Source organism: Tamandua tetradactyla, chromosome 24 (assembly GCF_023851605.1).
Source record: "Tamandua tetradactyla isolate mTamTet1 chromosome 24, mTamTet1.pri, whole genome shotgun sequence".
In the NCBI taxonomy this organism is placed as follows: domain Eukaryota; kingdom Metazoa; phylum Chordata; class Mammalia; order Pilosa; family Myrmecophagidae; genus Tamandua; species Tamandua tetradactyla.
In genome coordinates this window covers 6,045,114-6,067,058 of record NC_135350.1, presented here as the reverse complement: position 1 = coordinate 6,067,058, position 21,945 = coordinate 6,045,114, and the positions used below count along the sequence as shown (strand labels likewise).

Genomic DNA, 21,945 nt, shown 5'->3' with positions numbered 1-21,945 from the left:
CAAAGTTAAACAAGGAAATCTTTAATAGTAAGCTAAATTTTAAACTGCATCTACTCAAATGGCAGATTCCCTTTCAAGACATCCTCAAATATCTATTTAAAAATATGCAGTCTAAAAATGAGCTATTTATGAAAATTCCATATAAAAGTCCTATTTTAGATTGAATGAAGTAATTTGTTCATTCCTCACTCTCTTTTCAGCATTGGTTAACTTACATTACACTCAGTTTGCATCTCATCTTTCATAAAAATGACAACCACATACTATTCTAGCCAGTGAGTGACTACCCGATAACCCCAGTTTGCTGGCATTGACAGTTTGATTGAATGTTGCTGAAATGTTAATGTCACTGACACAGATTGAACTGAACTGAAATGTAGGTCTTGTTCTACTTCAACCTAAAGCAAATAATCAATCAGAATTGGATAATTCAAAAATTCTGTAAACTTTTCTGAATCTTAACTTTCCATAAATTTCATGTGTCCAAAGAAAGGATTTTGAAGTACCACAATAGCATAAATTTTTTTCAATAATAAGCTGTTTAATCCTCAAGCAATTTTTGTATCATTAAGAGTTCTCCCTGATTTGACATCTCTGATGACCTCATTATTTAATGATATAAAATGCTGGGAAGTTGTTTGGAGTAATTAATGAATTAAGATAAGAAAGGGCTTTCACAGAAGAAATTTTCTGGAACAAACATCTTTTGTGACCTTGAGAAGTTCTTTAACTTCTTCGGGGCTTTGTTTCCTTTCTGTGTGAAATAAGGAGTTTGGAGTCAATAACCCTTTCAGTGTTATCAGCCCTGATATTCTCTGAACATGTGCTTCTGCTAGTCAGAGGAATAGGAAGGTAATGGGACATTTTATTGTATCAATTTCTTTAGTTTTGGCAACTGGAGGAGAATCTCAAATCAATGACTAAGTACAATAGACAAGGTTTTTTTTACATTATGTGGGCCTCCTTTTCCTCCAGGTCATACTAATGTGTTTTTTTTTGTTGTTGTTGTTTGTTTGTTTTGCTTTGTTGTTGTATTTTTATATACCAGAGGCTAGAAGAGAAACTGATAGCTTCCTGAAGATGATCTTCATCAAAGCTTTTTTTGTAGGAGTTTTGGCCCGTTTGTAGAAATTCCTCAGGGATAAAAAGGAAGAGTGAAGAAAATGTTGCCACTTTGAGTTTAATGAAGAATTTCCCTAAAATGCTGAAAGATGAAATCTGAGCGTGGGGAGCAGCTCCATGATTGGCAGAGACCTGTTCAGCTGCAGAGCCTGCGGTGGATTAGTGAACTCGGGATGTGAGTACATGTGTGTGTGTGTGTGTGTGTGCGTTTATGTGTGTGTATGTGGCTGAAGTGAACCCTAATGAGAATAGAAGGAAAACAAACATACTCTTTCCCTGGGCCAAAGACGGTACAGAGGAGTGATGCTACTCACTTTTAAATGCCTAAGCAGACGATGAGTACAGTAGGAACACTGGAGTGGGATGATCACAGGTAGAAACAAAGGTAAAAGACCAGAAGCCCTTGCATAGGTATTTTTTTAACTTATTTATTGTATGGTATAACACATATAAACAGCAAGGAAATAAAAAAGCAATAGTTTTCAAAGAACTTTTCGACAAGTAATTACAGGACAGATCTCAGAGTTTGTCATGGGCTACCATATCTTCATCCGAGATTTTTTCCTTCCAGCTGCTCCAGAAGATAGGAAGCTAGAAAGAATAAATATTTTTTATCATCACAATCAACTTTTATTTTCTTTTTTGTGAAAAATAGCATATATACAAAAAAGCAATACATTTCAAAGCACAGCACCACAATTTGTTGTAGAACAGATTTCAGAGTTTGGCATGGATTACACTTCCACAATTTTAGGTTTTTACTTCTAGCTGCTCTAAGATACTGGAGACTAAAAGAAATATCAATTTAGTGATTCAGCAATCACATTCATTTGTTAAACCCTACCTTCTCTGTATAACTCCACCATCACCTTTGATCTTTCTATTCCACTCTTTAGGGGTATTTGGTCTATGACCTTTCTAACTTTTTTATGTTGGAAGGGTCTGTTACTAATATGGGGCAGGGAGATGGAACTATCTGATGTCTGGAGAGGCTGGGCCCTCTCGATTTCAGGGCTTATCTGGTCCAGGGACGCATGTGGAAGTTGTGGGTTTCGGGAAAATTGCTGTAGTGCATGGGACCTTTGTCGAATCTTGTATGTTGTTCTAGATGTTCTTAAGGATTGGCTGGAATGGTTTTGATTGGAGTTTGGCAAGTTTTGATAGCTAGTAATGTCTAACTAAGCTTGCATTAAGAGCAACCTCCAGAGTAGCCTCTTAACTCTATTTGGACTCTCTCTGCCACTGATACTTTATGTGTTACACTTCTTTTCCCCCTTTTGGTCAGGGTGGAATTGTTGATCCATAGTGCCAAGGTTGGGCTCATCCCTAGGAGTCATCTCCCACACTGCCAAGGAGACTTTCACCCCTGAATGTCATGTCCCATGTAGGGGGGGCAATGATTTCACTTGCAGAGTTGGACTTAGGGAGAGTGAGGTCACATCTGAGCAACAAGAGGTCCTCCAGAAGTAACTCTTAGACATACCTATAGGTAGGCCAAGCTTCTCTGTTACCTATAAAATGTTCACAAGAGTAAACCTCGAGATCAAGGGCTTGGCTTATTGATTTGGGTGTCCCTAAAGTTTTACACAGTATCGGGGGATTCCCTTTTCTTTTCTGATTAATGAACTATTAAGGATATTTTACTGTTATAGTAAGTGATATTTAAGCTCTTAACAGCAGAGATTCATTTTTTTTTCCTCTTTAAAGTAAATTTTTATACTTCTAACAGATCCACTTTGTACTCTTTAAGTGGATTTTATTCATCAGGACAATGCCTGTCATTTGATATTAGTATGCAAATACTTACATAACTGAAAATATCATATAATTTCTTATGTAATAAGGAGGGTGTAAAAATTAGGCATTAATTAATGCTTTTTAAATTATTGTTTTTCTTTTTATCATTACTATTTCTATCATTTATACATTGGATTTTCAAGATATGGCTAAAGTATGGTTATTTATGCATATATACAAACATAAATATGCACTTGGATACATAGGAATATCAAACATTTAATTAGTGGAGATATATAATTTTGCAGTACTATATAAATAATTGGAAGAAAATATTAAAATTAATTTTAAAACTTTTATTGGTCAGACTGATCTGACGTGAGTTCTCACTCCAAATACAAATGATTTAAGGATAAAGTAAAATAATATTACAAAAATATGGTTGATTTATAAGAAAATAGAAAAATTTTCAGGTAACAGAAATAGAGAGGGAACTCAAAGCCTGTGAATTAAGCAAGATCTGAAACCACACTGCTCCAATGATAAGATGCCCATATAATTCAACATTGAAAGCGGGACAAGTTTCAGAGTTAAATGAATATTATTATTGCTTATTCTAAGAAAACAAGAGTAAACTAGAATCAATGGGGACAAACCAAGGCTCATAATTACAAACTACACAGAGAATAAAAGCCGTGCATAAGATTTGAGGGCTCTTAAAAGTGTTTTACTTCCTCATATAAATGCAAAAATATCTTTAATTCCAGGAAAAGACACACTTCATAGAAAAGAAGATATTTCAAATATTCAAGAAAATTAGGATGACAAGAATTAGAGATGCAAAATTAATCTGTAATTAACTAAGAAAATAATGTTTAAAACAATCAAATAAATGTTATTTAAAAAGCATAGAATCCATAAGTGCAGAATACCTGAAACAATACAGATGAAGTAGGTAAAATATTGCATTTCTAGAATTAAAAAAGTAAATTTAATGAAATTAAAATAAAAACCCATGGACTATTTTAACACAATATTAATGATAAACAAATTTTTTGTTCTGTTTGGTAGATCTATGCAACAACCCACCATGCAGCCCAGTGATTTGAAAAAATATATAAAATATAAAAGTGATATTCGGAACAATAAGTAATAAGAAGGTATGTGTAAGAGAAGTTCCATAAAGAGAACAGACAGCAATAAGGTGAAGGCATAATGGCTGATGATACCTGATGATGAGTAGAATTGCAGAAAACTAAATGCCTTGTACTAGGAGGAGCAAACTTAGTGTCTAAAGAGGAAATAAAATAAATTTGGGAAAACAGACAATGGGGTTTTAGTTGACACAAGATGTTTATGTACTATTTCTGAAATAACAAGATATATTCTTCAATATAAATTTAATTTAATTTCAATGCCAGAACCAGTTTGCAAGAAACAATAGTGAAGGAAGAATTGTTCACACATGTAAATAAAAATTAAACTTGATTCTAAAATAATACTAATAAAGAAAGGAAGAAACAAAAAGAGAAGGATATCATGAAATTTAGGGCTTAGGGAGGGTATGTATTTTTGAAATATTAGGATGTAGAAGGCTTTTCTGTGACTAGTCTGTATCTCTTAGGATGCTACCAATATCATACAGTATAGCTTACCAGTAAAGGGCCTGATTTCTAATTCTTCTAGTCAAATTAAAATCATGTAAAATAGTGCAAATAATATTTATGTGTTTTTAGACATTATATATGCATGTATATATATATATATATATATATATATATATATATACTTATATACATGTATAATCTACAAAAGTCTCTAAAAGCCTTTTGAAAGAATGTTTCTTCTGAATGTCTGAAGATATGAACACAGAAAATTACCATAAGGATTATTTAAAATATTCATAATTTGATAGTAAAAATTATGTGTTAATTATTTCTGTGAAGTGTACACTGGTGCTATTAAAAAGCACTCAATTTTATTTCTTTTCACTTGGGGTAAAAGTGTACTCCCATTATCACTAACCATGTGTGGCTTCTAGTCATTTGTTTATTGACTATACGAGTACATTTTGTGAAGTGTCAATTCCTTTTTTTTTTTTGCCCACTTCTCTATTGGGTCATCTTTGTTTCTTCCTTATTTATTTGTAAAGGCTTTTATATGTTTTGGAAATCATCAGTTGTTGTGTATTTATAGTATTCTCTTCCATGATTTTGCTTATTTTTCCTCTGTTAATGTGTTTTTAATAAACAGAAGCTCCTAAATTCAATGTAGTACATTTCTTCAAACTTTTATTTTATGGCCCCTGCCTTTAGTGTCATGTTTAACAAAGAATTTCCCTCATCCAAGGTCATTGACATGCTTTCTGATATTGTCTTATGGAAGCCCATTATTTGATCTTTTACTATAGACTTAACTATCATGCAGTATTGATTTTACCTATGGTGGGAAGGATGTGTAATGTTGTTGTTAGTGTCATTTAATACTGGTATCCAAATAACTCAGTCTGACATTTTCTCTATAGTTCTGTATTGCCAAATATGTAATAAAACAAATGTAGTGCTTGGTTTTGATTGCTGTGATAGTATGGAAGCTGCCAGAATGCAATATACCAGAAATGGAACAGCTTTTACAAAAGGAGAATTTAATAAGTTACAAGCTTACAGTTCTAAGCCTATGAAAATGTCCAAACTGAAGCATCCAGACAATACCTTAATTCAAGAAAGACCAATGCATCTGGAACAGCTCTATGAGCTAGGAAGGGATACTGGTCCCTTGCTCCTGGGCTCTGCTGCTTTCAACCTCTCCTCCTGTGGAGGTTCCTTATTTTGCTTCTCTGGGGCTGACTTTTATCTCTTGGGTTCCTTTACCTCTCTCCAGGTTCTGGCTTGTTTAATATCTCATGGCAATGTCTGCTGAACTCCAATTATCACCAAGCATCTGTGTCTTTGTTTCCAGGACTCAGCATTTGTGTCAACTCTGCTCTGAAGTTTCTGTTGGCTCTGATGTTTCTAATGCTCTCCAAAATATTTCCTCTTATAAAGGATTCCAGTAAACTAATCAAGACTCACCTGGAATGGATAGGGTTACATCTCCATCTAATCAAAAGATCATACCCACAATTGGGCATACCACACACATGGAGATAATCTGATCAGAATTTTTCATCTTACAGTGTTGAATCAGGATTAAAAGAAATTGCTGCTTCCACAAGATTGAATCAGAATTAAAACATGACTTTTCTGGAGTATATAATACTTTCAAAACAACACAGCTGCCCTAAGTTTTTTGTCAATAAAACTTTTTCTAAATTACTGTAGTTTTATGATAAGGTATAGATTTATTATCCAATGAGGTCTCCAACTCCTTTTTATTTCCTTCAGTTTTTCTTGGATAATCTTGATCCGTTGCATTTCCATATGCACTAAGCATTTCAATTAGCTCAAAACTTGCTGATACTTTGATCTGGATTCAATTGAATCAAATAAAGCTGTTTGGGGATAACTAACATCTTTGTAATAATGAATCTTCCAATCTTTGATAATCCACTTATATAGCCTCAAGCACACTAGGATGGTTTTAACTAAAACAATACATAATGACAAAGTTTGGCAAAGATGTGGAGATTTTGGAACACATATATTTGTTGAGAATGTAAGATTTTGCAGTTTCCATGAAACACAGTTGGCATTTGCTCAAAAAGTTACACATAGAATGACCATCCCTAGGTATATACCAAAGAGAACTGAAAACAGATATTCAAACAAAAACATGTACAGAAATCTTTATAACAGCCCCAAAATGGAAACACTCCAAGTGTCCATCAACAGAAAAATAGTTGAAAGCAAATTAGTGTTTTCTAGGGACTGAGGCTAAGGGTCAGGGTAGTGAGTGAAGGTGTAATGGGTATAGGTTTTCTTTTTGAGGTGAAGAAAATATTTTCAAATTAAATAATGGTGATGTTTGTGCAACATTGTGAATAGACTAAAGTACACTGAACTATATACTTTAAAATGGTTGCAATGATGTAGTCTATGTTGTATAATTTTTTCCTCAATAAAAAGTGTACTCACACACTAAAGCATTATCCCTATTCCCCTTGTGTTCATTATGCTAAATGTCAAATTCCAGATAATACAAGATTTCCAAAACATATCTGAAGGTATTTTTCTATAAAAATACACGCAATATTTAGTAATTTTTTTTTTATTTTGGCCAATTGAAAGAGAATGTACACATAATTTATACGTATCTTACTTTATTATTGGTAGTTTATATATTATTCAGTATGAGTTGTTGAATCATGCAACATTAACAAGAATTATTCATATTAACTAAATCTGTCTACATGTACAAATTATGACACTTTAAACGTTCAATGCAGTGATGTCAACTTCATTTAGAAGAATAAATTGTGCAATGAATAGACTATTTTTTTCTAAAGCCAACTTCTTGAAAATGTGATTTGTACAGTAGGATTATATTAGAATGAGCTCCAATACTGTTCTGAAATAGATTTTTGATGTATTGAAAATAGTAAGGAAAAACAATGCTCTCAACACCTCATTTGCATCGATGCTTCTTTTATGACTTCATTAAAATCATGTTAATTGAACAGAATGTACATTCATTGTGAGATCTGACTGTGATATATATGCCTGATACTATTTACATTTCAATTTAAAGAAGCAATGCAAAGTATCTGATACTATGCTGGTTTGAATCTGTTATGTACCCCAGAAAAGTCATGACCATAATCTAATCTTGTGGGGGCAGAACTATCGTTGGGTGGGACCCTTTGATTAGGTTGTTTCCATGGAGATGTGACCTCTCCCATTCAAGGACGGTTTTAATCCACTTACTGGAGTCCTTTAAGTGAGGGACATTTTGGAGCAGACACAGATGTTTGGAGATGTAGAAGGAAAATACCCCAGCAGATGCCAGAAACTGAGAGAGCCATTTCAAACCAGTAGTCGGGAGAGAAGGAGAGCATATATGCCATGTGCCGTTCCATGTGACGGAGGAACCCAGAGGCCAGCTGCCTTTCCTCTGAGAAGGCATCCTCTTTTAAGTGCCTTAATTTGAACATTTTCATGACCTTAGAATTGTAACTTGTAACTTGGTAAATCCCCTTTATAAAAGCCAATGCATTCTGGGATATTGTATTCCAGCAGCTTTAGCAAACCGAAAAGTTACTTAAATGAAATACTGCAATCAAACACATTTTTTCCGAATGAATGCATAGAAACTACAATCTTAACAAAAATAATTAGTTTTAAATTTTATCAGTTTACTGGAAAGTTATCAATATTCAGTGGTCTCAAATATTTTATATAAATAATTGCATATTAGCACTTTACTGAGCATGAAGTAGAACATTATCGACTTTATAACACTAATGGAAATTATAGTACTACAATAGAACATTCCACTTATAGCTGATAAGAGTTTGACTTCTTTTAAGAACACTGCATTAAAAAGATCTGAAGAACAACTTGTCATATATCAGCTTCACCTTTGACAGCATTTAGCAAAGATCCAACGGACATTATTTAGTACAATAGAGAATCTCTGTTTTTTCGCTTTCTGATAGTTCTATTTTGTGGAAATTTTCTGTAGACCGTCCTCCAAAATAATTTTCAAATGAAAATTTTTTTTCTAATTTAATTTCAGAAAGGTCTGCTTCCTTAAATAAAGCATCCCTCTGGGTCTATTCACTTCTTTACCTCACTTTGCTCATGAGGGTTTTATCCAGGCAATATTAATGTTGTAAATTGTCATTAAACATTATTTTCCTATAGAAACTAAACTTTATGATTCACTCACTTTACTGACATGTAGAAGTAGCTTGGATCATAGTATGACACATAATTCCAATCATATTTAATCTTTCAATTTAAAAAAAATGTAATATTTTACTTTTCATTATTGTTTATTCTCATATTATTATAAAATTTATGGATTTAATATATGGCAAACTATTTTTCAGAAGGAATATTATAATTTATAATATCATTGTTCAAAATGAGGTTATTTTCTTAGATTACTTGTTAGAAGAAAAAAGTACTCTGGGAATTATCAAAGCATATCCAATATAATGCCCAAAAATTTTTAAAAAATTACAATTTATGAACTGGTTTAGCTTCTGAAAAATGGTATTAAAAATCTGTGTCTTCCATGACTAAGGAAAGAATGATAAACCACACTGTTTATTAGTTCAATTGATATACCAAATCAACTACTATAGAGTATGGCACTTATCTCCATAGGAATACTTATTTTTACCAATCAAGAATACTAAACAGAAGTGACTTTTCATCACTCTCACTAAGAGCAGTCATGTCTTTCCAGTGTGAAACCTTCTATAAAACATGTCTTTGGCTATCAAAGCTCCGTGCTTAACAGAGCTGAAATTGCTAGCTCAAATAGGTTGGTGAGAGGGAAAATAGCTCTATATTGTCTTGACTGAGTTTAAAAGATTTCTTCAGGTTAAAAAATGTCCCTACATTTAAGATTATTCTTAAAATCTATGGGGAAAAATTTGTTTACATTCCATCCAAAGCTTCATCAGAGATAAGCTTCAAATGAGGAGTTATCCATGTAATCGAGGATTAAATGTCATCCCATAATGAATAAGAACTGAGAAAGAACTTTAAAAATTAAGCCTATCATGAGTTACCCTGAATAACTCATCATTTTCATGGAATGTTATTTTGACAAACTTTTATATTATTTTCTTGCATCACTATGTGATCCATGATACAAATTATTTTTTATTTCTCTTTTCACAAAAAAGTGCTGCACACATACAGCACCATATGAAAAACTATTTGTAATCTGCAATAAAGAAAGAAATTACTACCTTATGTTGTTGGAAAATTCTGTTAGAAAATCTCATTTACCGATGGCATTTGGACATTGATTAATGAAATGATAAAAAATAACTATATTAAAATTATAAAAGAGAATGCCTTTCATCCAGAATCCAGATTTTCTTAAAATATATTGATTTCAATTTGTGAAGTACAGCTTTTGGTAAGTTTACTATTGCCTTCATTTTATTTTCAAGTTGGCATACTAATTTACATTTTGAACAAATGGTGAGAATTTATATAAATCTTTTTGAAACATGTATCAAAAAAGACTGGGATGTATTAACAAAAGAATATGAGCAGAGATAAATAAATAAATGATCTAATGAAATATGAATAAATTCTAGAGTCTTAGGTTCCTGGAATATGTAGGAAAACGTTCCATAAAAATTTTATTTTTTCCATATTCATAGTGAGGAATGAGGAAATCATGTGTCCAATTCCTGAACAGGTGACAAAACTAAGACCTAGAAAAGCTAGGTGGTCGGGCTTAGCTCATAATTATTTAGATAGCAGCAAAAATGAACCAGAGGCCACATTGTCTATTGTCTAACACAACATTTTACATGCACACTTGAGTTTTAATGTTATATTATAAATATACTATAAATTAATTACAGAGAGTATAAATAAATACAATTCTATGAAGAAATCCTCCCATAACACATTTAGCCATACTGGGGGTCCTAGATATTCCTCAAGCACACTGGGCAGCCTCCCAGCACAGGTTTTCCTTCTTGTTAACCCTTATACTGTCAACACTGTTCCCCAGAGGAAATTGCACAATTGGATCTCACACTTCATATCTCACATTCTCAAATGCTTCTTATCACACTGTTCTTTCCCGACCATCCAACTTAATTGAAACACACATTGGCAGGTCACTATCCAGGTATTGTGCATTTTTCCTTTTTATTGCTCTTTTATGTCTCTATTTACTACATCAAGTTGTTTTTTTTCTCCTGTCTGTCTCTCTTAATACATTTTAACCTCCACTTAATTAATTACTGTATAAAAGGGATAAGTCTTTCTGTAAATATTTATAAATCAAATATATACATATCCCCAAGCTGTCCCTCCTCCCATATCCAATCGAAACTTTTCTTCCCCTTTTACCTGGGCAGCATGGACAGAGTTCAGAAAAGAATACAGAGATCATAAAAGAATCTTAGAACTGAAACACCAAGGGGAAGGAGCAATTTCCAGGACCAGAGTTGGGGGAGAATGCACAAGTAGAGCAACTTGACAGGAACTGAAATCTTAGTCCGTAGACAGAGCTGGTTTCCGGTACCCTAAACGAAGGCAGACAGGGAAATGAGAACCTGACCTTTCTCCCTTCCGTGCTTTCAGTGCTCTTCTGATGCCTGTATTGGCATAAGCAATATGAAATCAATGAGTAAGGGAGTCCATTGGCAGAGTTCACAAACGTGAGTCTCCCATATAGGTCAGGGCACAAAAGTAATGGAGAAAATAGACTTGGAGAGCAAATGCAAGAAACCCAACAAAATAATATTCTTGAAAACTTTTCTGTTTATTTCTTACCTACTAAGAATCATACATGATGATATTCCCATGTGGTAAAGTCTCCTCATTTGTAAAATGGATGTAGTAATTCCCTTATAGCATTTACACATGTATAAAATGAGTTAATTATTTTTTAATTCTTAGCAAGTGCATGCTGTGTAGTTAATGCTCAATAAACATCAGCTATTACTTTTTTAGTGTTATTGCTGGTCATTTGTGGTTTCTCCAATTTCTAAGTACTTTAAATAAAAATGAACACCACCATGCTAAATCTTTAAGAAAGAAGTAATTTTTCATGTAGTAGCATTAACTCAACAAGCTGTATAAAACAGTGCAGTTTATTTAATATATATCTGCATTGCCATGTTCAAAGTTACTACCAATTTTTATTCCCACAGCAATAACTGAGGAAGTCTCTCACCACTCCTTTATCAAAAAAGCATTCATATTATTTTGTTTCTGTCAGTTTGAGAGATAAAAATTAAATCATATTATAACATCCTATCCCATTTTACATGTTTCGTAGACAAACTTTGAAAACATATATGATAGGGAAAATGATACTGAAAACCAAGACTGGCTTTAGATTTGTGTAACTTCTAAGGTTTGAGGTATAATTTTTGTGTGTGGAGAAAATGATCTTCATTTTTCTCATCTCTTCAGAGACTCTGATGGTTTAGGGTAAAAAAGAATGAAACTTTAAAGCCATTTTCATGTTTACTAAGCTACAAACTTCTGTAGTCTGAAACAGAAATTTATTGTTTATCAGGCCACTCAAACTTTGGTTAGTTATTGGTGAACTTTTTTGCATTGAAAGATAGAAGGGAAGTTCAATAAACATTTGTAATCGCTATTTTACTGACTTGAAATGGGAGCAGAATTGAAATTTGGGAGAATTTGAAAGCAGAGATTCTAGAAGGAGAAAGAGTGATGCTGAAATAATAGATGAGAGTAAAAAATATATGACTAAAGAGTAGATTTATTCTTTGAAGAGTAAATCAGAATTACTGATTTACTGATTTCTATCATCAATTATTATTTCTCTCCTAGAACTCCACATAGATGAAATTATATTGCATGTGTTCTTCTGAGTCTAGCTTCAATAATTCAGCGAAATGTTGGTGAGGTTCATCAATATTGTTGCAGGTAACAGTCAATAGCCATGTGGTTCTTTTTATTACTCAGTAATAGTCCCATGGTATGAGTATAATACAGTTTAGTGAATTTCTTATTGATGGACACCTGAACTGTTTCTAGTTTGGACTAATATATATAAAACTGCTATGAACATCTTCGTACAAAGTTTTATGGAATATATTTAATTCCTTTGAATAGATGGATGCACTTTTATAATTTTCCAAAGTGGTTGTACATATGTGTAGCAGTTCCTCATCGTGGTTTTATTTTCATTAATTACTAAAAATACTGAACATATTTTAGTGTACCTGTAAACTTTTTGTATGTCTGCTTATAAGAAGTCTTTAGCTCATATTTACTGGATATTTTTGTTGTTGTTGAATGGTTGATTAAATATTCTAGAGAAAAGTTCATTGTCAGGTATATATGTTGCAAATATTTTCTCTCATTCTTTGGCTTATATGCTCATTTTATTAACAGTATTTTTTAATGACACGTGATTTTTAAATTCTACAGTTTCCAATTTACCAAAGTTGTTTTTTTTTTATGATTCATGTAGCCTATGAACTCATTAAGAAATATTGCAAAGACACTTCTTATGTTTTCTTATAGAATGCTATAATATTACTTTTATGGCTTCAGTGTAATCTACTGTTAAAACGCTGTCAGACTATCTAAATCTGACCTTGTTTTTTTTTGGGGGGGGGGTCTTTTTTTTTTTAAGCCATTGCAGACTAGACACCTGCCAAGTTAGCACACTGGAGCAGTTGTGGAGGTGTTTTACAGAGAAAGCTGAGCTGAGTCAAATCGTGACTGAGATCTGGAGAGAAGGCAAGCATCTGAGGTAAGTAAGCAGTGATGCCCCAAGTCTATTCAGAGAAAATTTCCACAGTGAAATGGTAAAAATGTGATGAACAGGATTTAGACTTTGCTTAATGTTTCTGCTCTTTAGTTCTTTTTTCTTTTTCTTGCTAACGTTTTATCTGTTCTAGGGCTGCCTTATTTGAAATTTGCCTTTAAAAGTGGCAAAGAGGATGAAAATGGATCCAGAAAGCTTTTTAGGCTCTGGATAACTAAAAATGTCTTTCCTTTTCTTTTTCTTTCATTTTCCTTCCTTCCTTCCTTTCTCTTTCTCTCTCTCACTCTCTCTCGTCCTCTCTCACTCTCTCTTGTCCTCTCTCACTCTCTCTCCCCCTTCCTTCCTTCTTTTTTTTATTTATTTGTTTGTTTGTTTGTATATATTTTTTTTTTTTTTTTTTTTTTTTTAAGGAAAGACAGAGAGAAGGAAGGAAGGATAGAAGGAAGGAAGGAAGGAAGAAAGGGAAACATCTTTAAACATTTTCTTGTTTTATTGTTTCTCCGTTTTTGTTACATGGGCTGGGGCCGGGAATCGAACCGAGGTCCTCCGGCATAGCAGGCAAGCACTTTGCCCGCTGAGCCACCGCGGCCCGCCTGTTTGTATATTTTTATGAAGATTTTGGACAGTCATGAGTGGAGTCATTAATTTGAGTGCTAATTACAGGAATAAAAACCATAATGGGACAGGCTAAGAAAACACATCAGCTAGTTTGCTATCATAACCTATACATTAAGTAAATATTTTACAAGTACTACTGTTGCAGGCAGCCCCTGTTTATTAAAGCCACTTCCTGTTGCATCAGGCAGGCCACTGTTTACTTGGTCCATTCCCTGTTGAAAAATCTCCCAGGCCCGGGGGATGATCAATAAGCAAGACAAAACAAGTCCCTGTGAAGCCCCCTCCCCTCTAACCGCTCATCCAGTTCTGTAAACCCAGCACCCTTCCCAATTTAAACCAGCCAATCGTTTACCTCGTCTTTAACGTCTCATCCTGTGTATAAAAATTGATGTAACCTTTTGCTCAGGGCTCAGACTTTCAGAGGCTACTGGGCTGAGCCCTATGGCTGTAGATGAATAAAATCTACTTCCTGAAACTTCAGAGACTCTGCCCCAGTTTGTTCTGTTTCCACATAACATCGCTGGAGGCTTATAGCCTTGTCCCTGGTTTCATGCAACAGTATAAGTGAAAGGTGAGATTTCAGTATTTTTAAAAAGTAATTTTTAGTAATTTTAAGAATGGAAAATTTAGATGTGGGAGTAGAGGAGACATTTTATAAGGTAATTTTAAGCCTTAGAACAACTAATTAAAAATATAATGTTTTACAACTGAAATTTTTAACACATAAATATAGTTAGAAAGCAAATGAGATAAGTATTATACTAAACACTGGATTCTTTGGTGTGAATTTTATTTTTGTATTAGTGGTGTCAAATTTGAATAATTACATATTGACTGGAATAATGAAGGGCACTAAATAGCTTTACTGAAGTTACCTTGTTTGTTATTCTACACTGGAAACTTGTATATTATTTTTTGGCTTTGAAGAGTGGTTGTGGCAAAAGCCAAATAATTAATGTCTTATTAAAACAAATGATAAAATTTCTAACTGAAGTTTTATTAGTTGGCAAATAGGCAGCCTAAGCTAGAAAGGTCTTTTTAACTGAACCTTTAATAAAATTATTTTAGGGGGCTCTATACTCTTACTCCATCACCCATCCCTAAATAGTAAGATATTTTAAATCAAACCTCTTACTTTTTGAATTCAAATCAGTTGGAAATTGTGGTTTGAGCTGCCATGGCTTCCATTTCTCAGATATAAGAGTTTGTGAGTCTACCAATTTATAGAACATGTTACTTTTGTAGCTAGATAATAAATTTGCGTGTTTCCGGCTACCAAGTTTGTAGTATTTAGTTACAGCAATAATAGAAAACTAATACATTTATTCCTTATAGCCTCATATTAGAACAGTTCTGTTTATCTAAAGTAGAATGAATAAACAGACTGAAGCAATGCGGTAATATACGGCTATGAGAAGAAACTAAATGGAAATTTATTCAACAGTGTGATAAATCTCACAAACAAAATGTTGAGTAAAAGAAGTTAGACCTAAAGAGTATTTCCTATAAAATTTCATCCCACTGCTTCTAGACATCAGGATATTGTGAACACTTGGGCAGAAATCCTGAGTAAAAGGATGCATGGAGGTTTGGGTTTGGTTTCTATTCCTTTGCATATTGCTTGTTACAGGTTTGTGTTCAATTTCAGAAAATTTATCAATTTGAACATTAATAATTTGCCTCATAAAACTTCAGGGAAAATATTGAGAATTCTTGAAGAATACAACTGAAATAAGTAAGACATTGTAATATTAATTTAATAATATCATCAAAGTGATGATTAGAACAGCAATTCCAGAATCATATTCATATACGTGACATTGTAATATTAAGACATTGTAATATTAATGCAATAACATTAACAAATCAACTATTAGAACAGCAATTCGAGAATCATATTCATATACATATGATTACATGATTTATGACAAAGCGAACTGTGTGTTGCTTTAGAGAAATTATTATGTGTTCAGTAGATAGTGGTACTGGTTCAATTGGATATCAATATTGAAAAAACAAGTTTTGAGCCCAATCTCATGTACAAAAATCAATTCTAGGTGGATTATAGATCTATAAATACAGAAAAGGAATAATAAAGTCTTCATTTGAAAATTTATTGGGGACAGGCAATACTACACAGGACAAAATGTATACTAACCATGAAAGAAAAATAATGTAATTTACAAAATATTGAAATTAAGAATTTCTGTTAATCTGCCAAAAAAAAAAGAGAGAGTGAAAATATAGTTTCAACAACAGGTAAATATTTTTCCGGTATATACCAGAGAAAAAGCTATATGTACACACAGTCCAGAAGAGTTCATAAGAAAAGCCAGTTAACCCAATCGATAACTGTGCAAAACACTTGACAAAGAAGGATAGAAGAGATCCAATTAAAACTATTATACATCTTGCACATCACCTGAATGGCAAAATTAAAAACAGAAACAGAAACTAAACAGGTGCTACTGAGGCTGTGAAGTGGTTTGAACTCTCATACATTGCCGGTTGGAAAACTGCATTTTTATTTAGTAAAATAGATCATATACATAATCCAGCAGTTGCACCTGCTTTTATATTTATAGTTAGTTTTCAGTGTTTGGGTTTTTGTCTGTCAGGTTTATTGTGTTGAATCATGTGTTCATCCATGTGAATTTTTCTTGTTTAATAATGAATACACATAAGATTATAATTTTGTTTAAGTATATAGATTTGGCTGTTTTTAAATTATCTACTAATCATTGTAAATTTAAGCTGACAAAAAACTGGGTGTATTAATTCTCCCCAACAGTTGTGTTTCTTCAATCTTCCATATATTTGAACTTTTTTTCCATAGTATATTATATTGCTTTCATATCAAATGCATAACTTAGGCTGCTTTATATTCGTTTTAGATGATATCTTTTCAAACTGTCCGGGTTGATATTTATAATGTCTTTAAAAACACCTTAATATTAATGTTGGATCACTTACTTTATTATGCTTTATACTGGTCAGATAAATACCCTGTTCATCTGTTTTATCCTTTGCATGTTCATGTCATTTTGCTTTATTTAGAGGGCAACTGCTTTTAAATTAAAATAAAAGCACTTCTAGGTAAGTGAATATCCTCAGGTAATAACATCAGTATGTAACTAAAAATACCTTAGATTTAGAGTTTGTGGATATTTAGTCCCTGGATTTCTAAAACGCTGTTCATGCAATTTATTTTGGTTTCTTTGAAAAGCTGAAGAAGTAATTTTTATGATAATGATAATTGCATCTTTAAATATTATGAATGTATTAAAAAGTAACTTTTGAAACAGTTTTGAGGATTCTCATTATGTCTATCTTTGATCTGAGTTTTAAGGAATGAAAATTCCTTTAAAATCTAATTCCATTAAAATGTAAAATATTCTCTCTAGCTGGAGAAAATATCATCTGAGCCTATGATACAGAGTATTTCATTTCTAGGCACTTGTTCTCATCCATTAATGTGCTTCTCCTATCAATTTTAAATTAGATGTAAACTACCTTTTAGTGCAATATAATGATATTTATTGACTTAGTTTATTGAGTGTTTAATCTTCTTATAATTGTTAGAAGCATTCTTTTCATTTCTGCACTTAATTCTACATGCTGTATTCATTCTTTAACTCTGCTGAATATAGTTTTTGTTTTTCCCCTATAGTTTTTAATTCTCTTTTAGTAATGGTAGAGTGTTGAAAAAATAGAAGAAATCATTTAACCCATCATTTTCACATTGTTATCAACAGAAAAGTTTATTTGTTTATGGCCAAAGCCAAGCATTCCTTTTTCTATTGCCATTTTATTTCAACTACAACTTTTTGCCTAAGGAAGTCTAGAAAAATGTTTAACATGAAAGGGCTTCAGATTTTGGGTCTTCATTTGGAAAAAAATAATTCCCAGAATACTTGTCAAGGCATTACCTCCAATTTTAATAAAAGGTAACTTGAAAACAAGAAAAAAAATAATTTTCAGAATGCAAAATTATTTGCAGAGGAAAATATAAAAATATTTAAACTCCCGAAAAATAATTTGTTTTTATATTTAATTTACCTCAACTTTTTCTCTTCACTCCCCTCTAAGCTCTCTTCGGACTTGGAATTAATGCTGAGATATATTTTCATATGTCTTGGAATACTATTTTAAGATATATAAGAATATCCCTGATACAGAAGATGCTGAAGGACTAAACTTCCCCTTGATGTGCAGTCAGGATCATACCACATTTCCTCACTGAGTCACCGAGTGGGGCTTAGGTGATACCAGCCTTGAAGGATTTGTTGAACTTGGACTCTGATCTAGGAAGTGAAAACGTTAGAAATTGCTACATTTGCACTTGGAAAACATGTACATTGTTTTTAAATAAAATGCATGTCCGCTCTCTAACCAACCTACTTCATTGTGTTATATCGATATTTTATAATCACTGATAGTGTTGCAAGCAGGTTTGCAGCAGGCAGGCCTCTCCCACCTTCTGGCTTAGCTGCCTCCTCTGTGGAAAATCCCCAAATCCCCTCCCCTATCCTTCAGGAACGGGTGAAACTGCAAGTAAGCAAAATAAGACAAATTCCTGGGATGGGGGCCCCTCTCTTAATGGCTCCTATGCTTCTGTTACCCAGCTTTGCATCCTTCTCACCTTAATTCAGCCAGTCATTTACCTTGTCTTTAACATGTCATCCTGTCTATAAAAACTGATGTTAGCCTTTTGTTTCCAGCTCAGACTTTCAGAGGCTAGTCAGCTGAGCCCTAAGGGTCATAAACAACAAAAACCTACTTCCTAAAACTTCAGAACCCAAGCCTGGTTTGTTCTATTTCTGTGTAACACTCCAGGAGGCTTAAAGCCTTGTCCCTTTTATCACACAATAGTAGTATGTTAAATGTTCCTAAGACTGTTTGGAATTTGTCAGTTTCTCCATGTATTTCTTTCAGTTTTGATTATATATTGTAAAGTAATATTATTAGGTACTAAACTTTTCTGTTGTGTTTATTTTCAGTAGATTTTTTTCATTAATTAATATGAAGTATCCTTACTGATCTCTTTAATATTTTCTCTTTGAATTCTTTATCAGCATAAATATTTTTGCATCTAGCTTCTTTTTGGTTTTCAAATTTTTCTTTGTTGTTTTGCCCCTTGATTCCTGGTAAAGCAATATAATTATTCTTTATTTCTATTTTTTAGTTAAGACATATAATTTCAAAAATTTAGAATTTCTGTATATGTTTATTTGCCATCATTCATTTTTCACCCCGAAACACAAACTTCTTGAATGAACTTGGAAACCCCCTACATTTTATATTATACAGCCCCAAATGCGATGTTTCCATTGCTTTTTCCCCAACTTTCCTCCAGTAACCTTTTCTTCAGAGTTTATTTATTAGTAATTTTTTACTGTATCCCTTCAATCTCTTTTCTCTATATATTTATACACTTTATATTAACATATGTATGTGTTAATTTCTTTATATACATATTTGACATACTTTTTACTTTAAGTTAATTGTATTTTATTTGCTTCTTTACACAAGCAGAACTTTTTTACGTCTATTATTCTTAGACATACTTTTTTGCATAAAAATCCTTTAACAATATTACTATATAAGTAAATTCAGGAGGTACTTATCGTTTTGATAGGCTGCATAATATTTGGTTGCTGGTGGAATACTAATTTATTAATTGCTTCTATGTTTAAGGATAATTAGAGATGATTTGATCCTCAGTGCTACTATTAAAATGGTGAAAAATACTTGTTCATATGTGCTTTGGAGCACATCCGTAAATGTCTCTAGTATAGTTCCTACAATGTGGTCATGTTGATTCAAAAATAGGAAAATTTTACATTTTGGTATATACTTCCAAATCATCCTAAAAAAACACCTTTACAAATTTATATTTTGACAAACTATAAGTGTATTCATTGCCTGTATGCTTGTAAATGCTGGAAATTATTCAACTTTTTTTATATTTCTCAGAAGGCTGCTATTCAATTGCTACCTACTTTTGTATTTTCTTCCTTATCAGTGAGAATAAGGATATTTTCATTTACTATTCAGATTTCCACTCCTGTTATTGATTTTCTATGGCATAAAGTTATATTGACTTATTAGAATTTTTAATATTAATGCCTTGGAGTTCTTATTGTGAATACTAATCTTCTGTTATATAGATTACATATAGTGTCACTGATCAGTTACTGGTTTATAAATTCCATATGGCATTTCTGTTGTTCAAAAATATTTCATTAGAAGTACAAATTTTACAAATCTTTAACTTTATGCTTTTGATGTCCATGATTTATTTAAAAATATTTATCTAAAGTCATAAACATATTATCTTAGATTTTATAGTAATACTTAATAATTTTTGAGTAGTAATTTTCTGTGATTTTTTTTCCCCGAAATTGTCTTAGCACTGTTTTTACATTACCTCTTCATTCTCCACTGATCTGCAAAGGAGCCATTTTCATATAATACAATCCTTCATGTACCTGATAAAAATTCTAGATTCCCTATTTGATACAATTGGTATAGTGATCTAATACTGTACAAATACGTTCTGCTGTCTTTTCTTCATTCTTTTTCCAAATTGACTTGCTTCTCTTTGGCATGTGCTCTTTATTATTCCTTTTAGAATATGCTTGTCAAGTTTTTCAACTAATGCTGATGAAATTTTAGTTATAGGGATTTGGTTTTTATTATATACACTAATTTGAGAAAAATCAAAATGATTGTGGCATTGTTATGGCTGTGATCAGATTTCTCTTCATTAGAAATTCTCATGGCATTTGACATAAACAATTTAAATATTTCTTTTTTAAGATTACTCTGAGGTTGGGTGGGCCATGGTGGCTCAGTAGGCAGAGTTCTCTCCTACCATGCTGGAGACTGGGGTTTGATTCCTGGTGCCTGCCCATGCAAAAAAAAAGAGAGAGAGAGGTCACTCTGAGGCAGTTTATTGCTTACATTGCTATCATGGCTAATTTTATTCCATTAAATTTTAGTGCCATTATTGTTCGTGTAGAACACATTATTGATTTTTGTAGTTTGAAATTACACCAGGTTGTTTAATTTTACTATAACGATAATACTGATGCATAAAGAATACATATCAAGTCTCGACAGTGTAAAGTGATACATTTTATTTAAATCATAAGTTTACTGGTTGTCTACAGGTCAGCTGATTAAGACTAAGACTGGTTAGTTGGGCCTCTCTGTTGGTCTTGTCTGGCCTGTTGCTATGGCCAGTTATCTGTGGCTGGCTGGCAGTTGGCTGATCTAGAATTGGTTTGGCTGGGTATATCTTTTCTCTAGGTGTCCCCACCCACCTCCTTTCATAATTGGGCTATCCCCAGGCATGTTTTTCCCATAGATACAGGAGAGCTACAGAAGAATAAGCACCATATCGCAAATGCTATTCAAGTCTCTGCCTGAAAGGATACTGATAACATTATATCGGCCCAAGGGAGTCACTGGATCGAAACTAAAGTCAAGGATGGGATAATAGACTCCATCTCTCCAGCATCAGAGAACAGCAAAGCCACATGGCAAAGGGTGTGAACAGAGGGAGGGTGACGTTTTAAGATTGTAATATGTGGCACGTACATTTTTTGGCTTATGTTGTATAATTTTCAATTTGTGGTTTTGAATTTTCTTGGTAGATAAAATCTGCACTTAATGAGAATTTTTAGTGCTACCCAGTGTTTCTGCTTAATTTTTTCATGGTATATTCAATCGCTAGGACTCTCCATAGAATATTGAAGAATGATGTGGGGTTACTGCTCTTGTTCTGATTTTAATTTAAATGCTTTTAAGACTTCACAATTGATTAATAATTGATTGAAAACATTTACTGAGTACCTATAATGTGCAGGTATTTACTCTATATCTATATATAGATACACAAATGACCAAAACACATCAACAAAGCACCTGCCCTTCATGGAGATAGAAATGCAGTAAACAAATCCTTATATTTCAAATGATGACAACTAATATTAAACATAATAAATCACTGTCTTGGAAGTGAGAAATGCTATGACTTCGGTAGTGAGGGCTGTTATTTCATACAGAGGG

General features: G+C 32.8%; 1 long non-coding RNA gene across 1 annotated transcript; it reads left to right on the top strand.

Annotated features, from left to right (window-relative positions):
* Positions 1 to 1,051: 1,051 nt before the first annotated feature.
* Positions 1,052 to 18,260, top strand: LOC143668464 (uncharacterized). The gene is made up of 3 exons (XR_013168457.1): positions 1,052 to 1,297; positions 13,117 to 13,236; positions 17,959 to 18,260. It is a non-coding gene; the product is annotated as an uncharacterized LOC143668464 (long non-coding RNA).
* Positions 18,261 to 21,945: the final 3,685 nt, after the last annotated feature.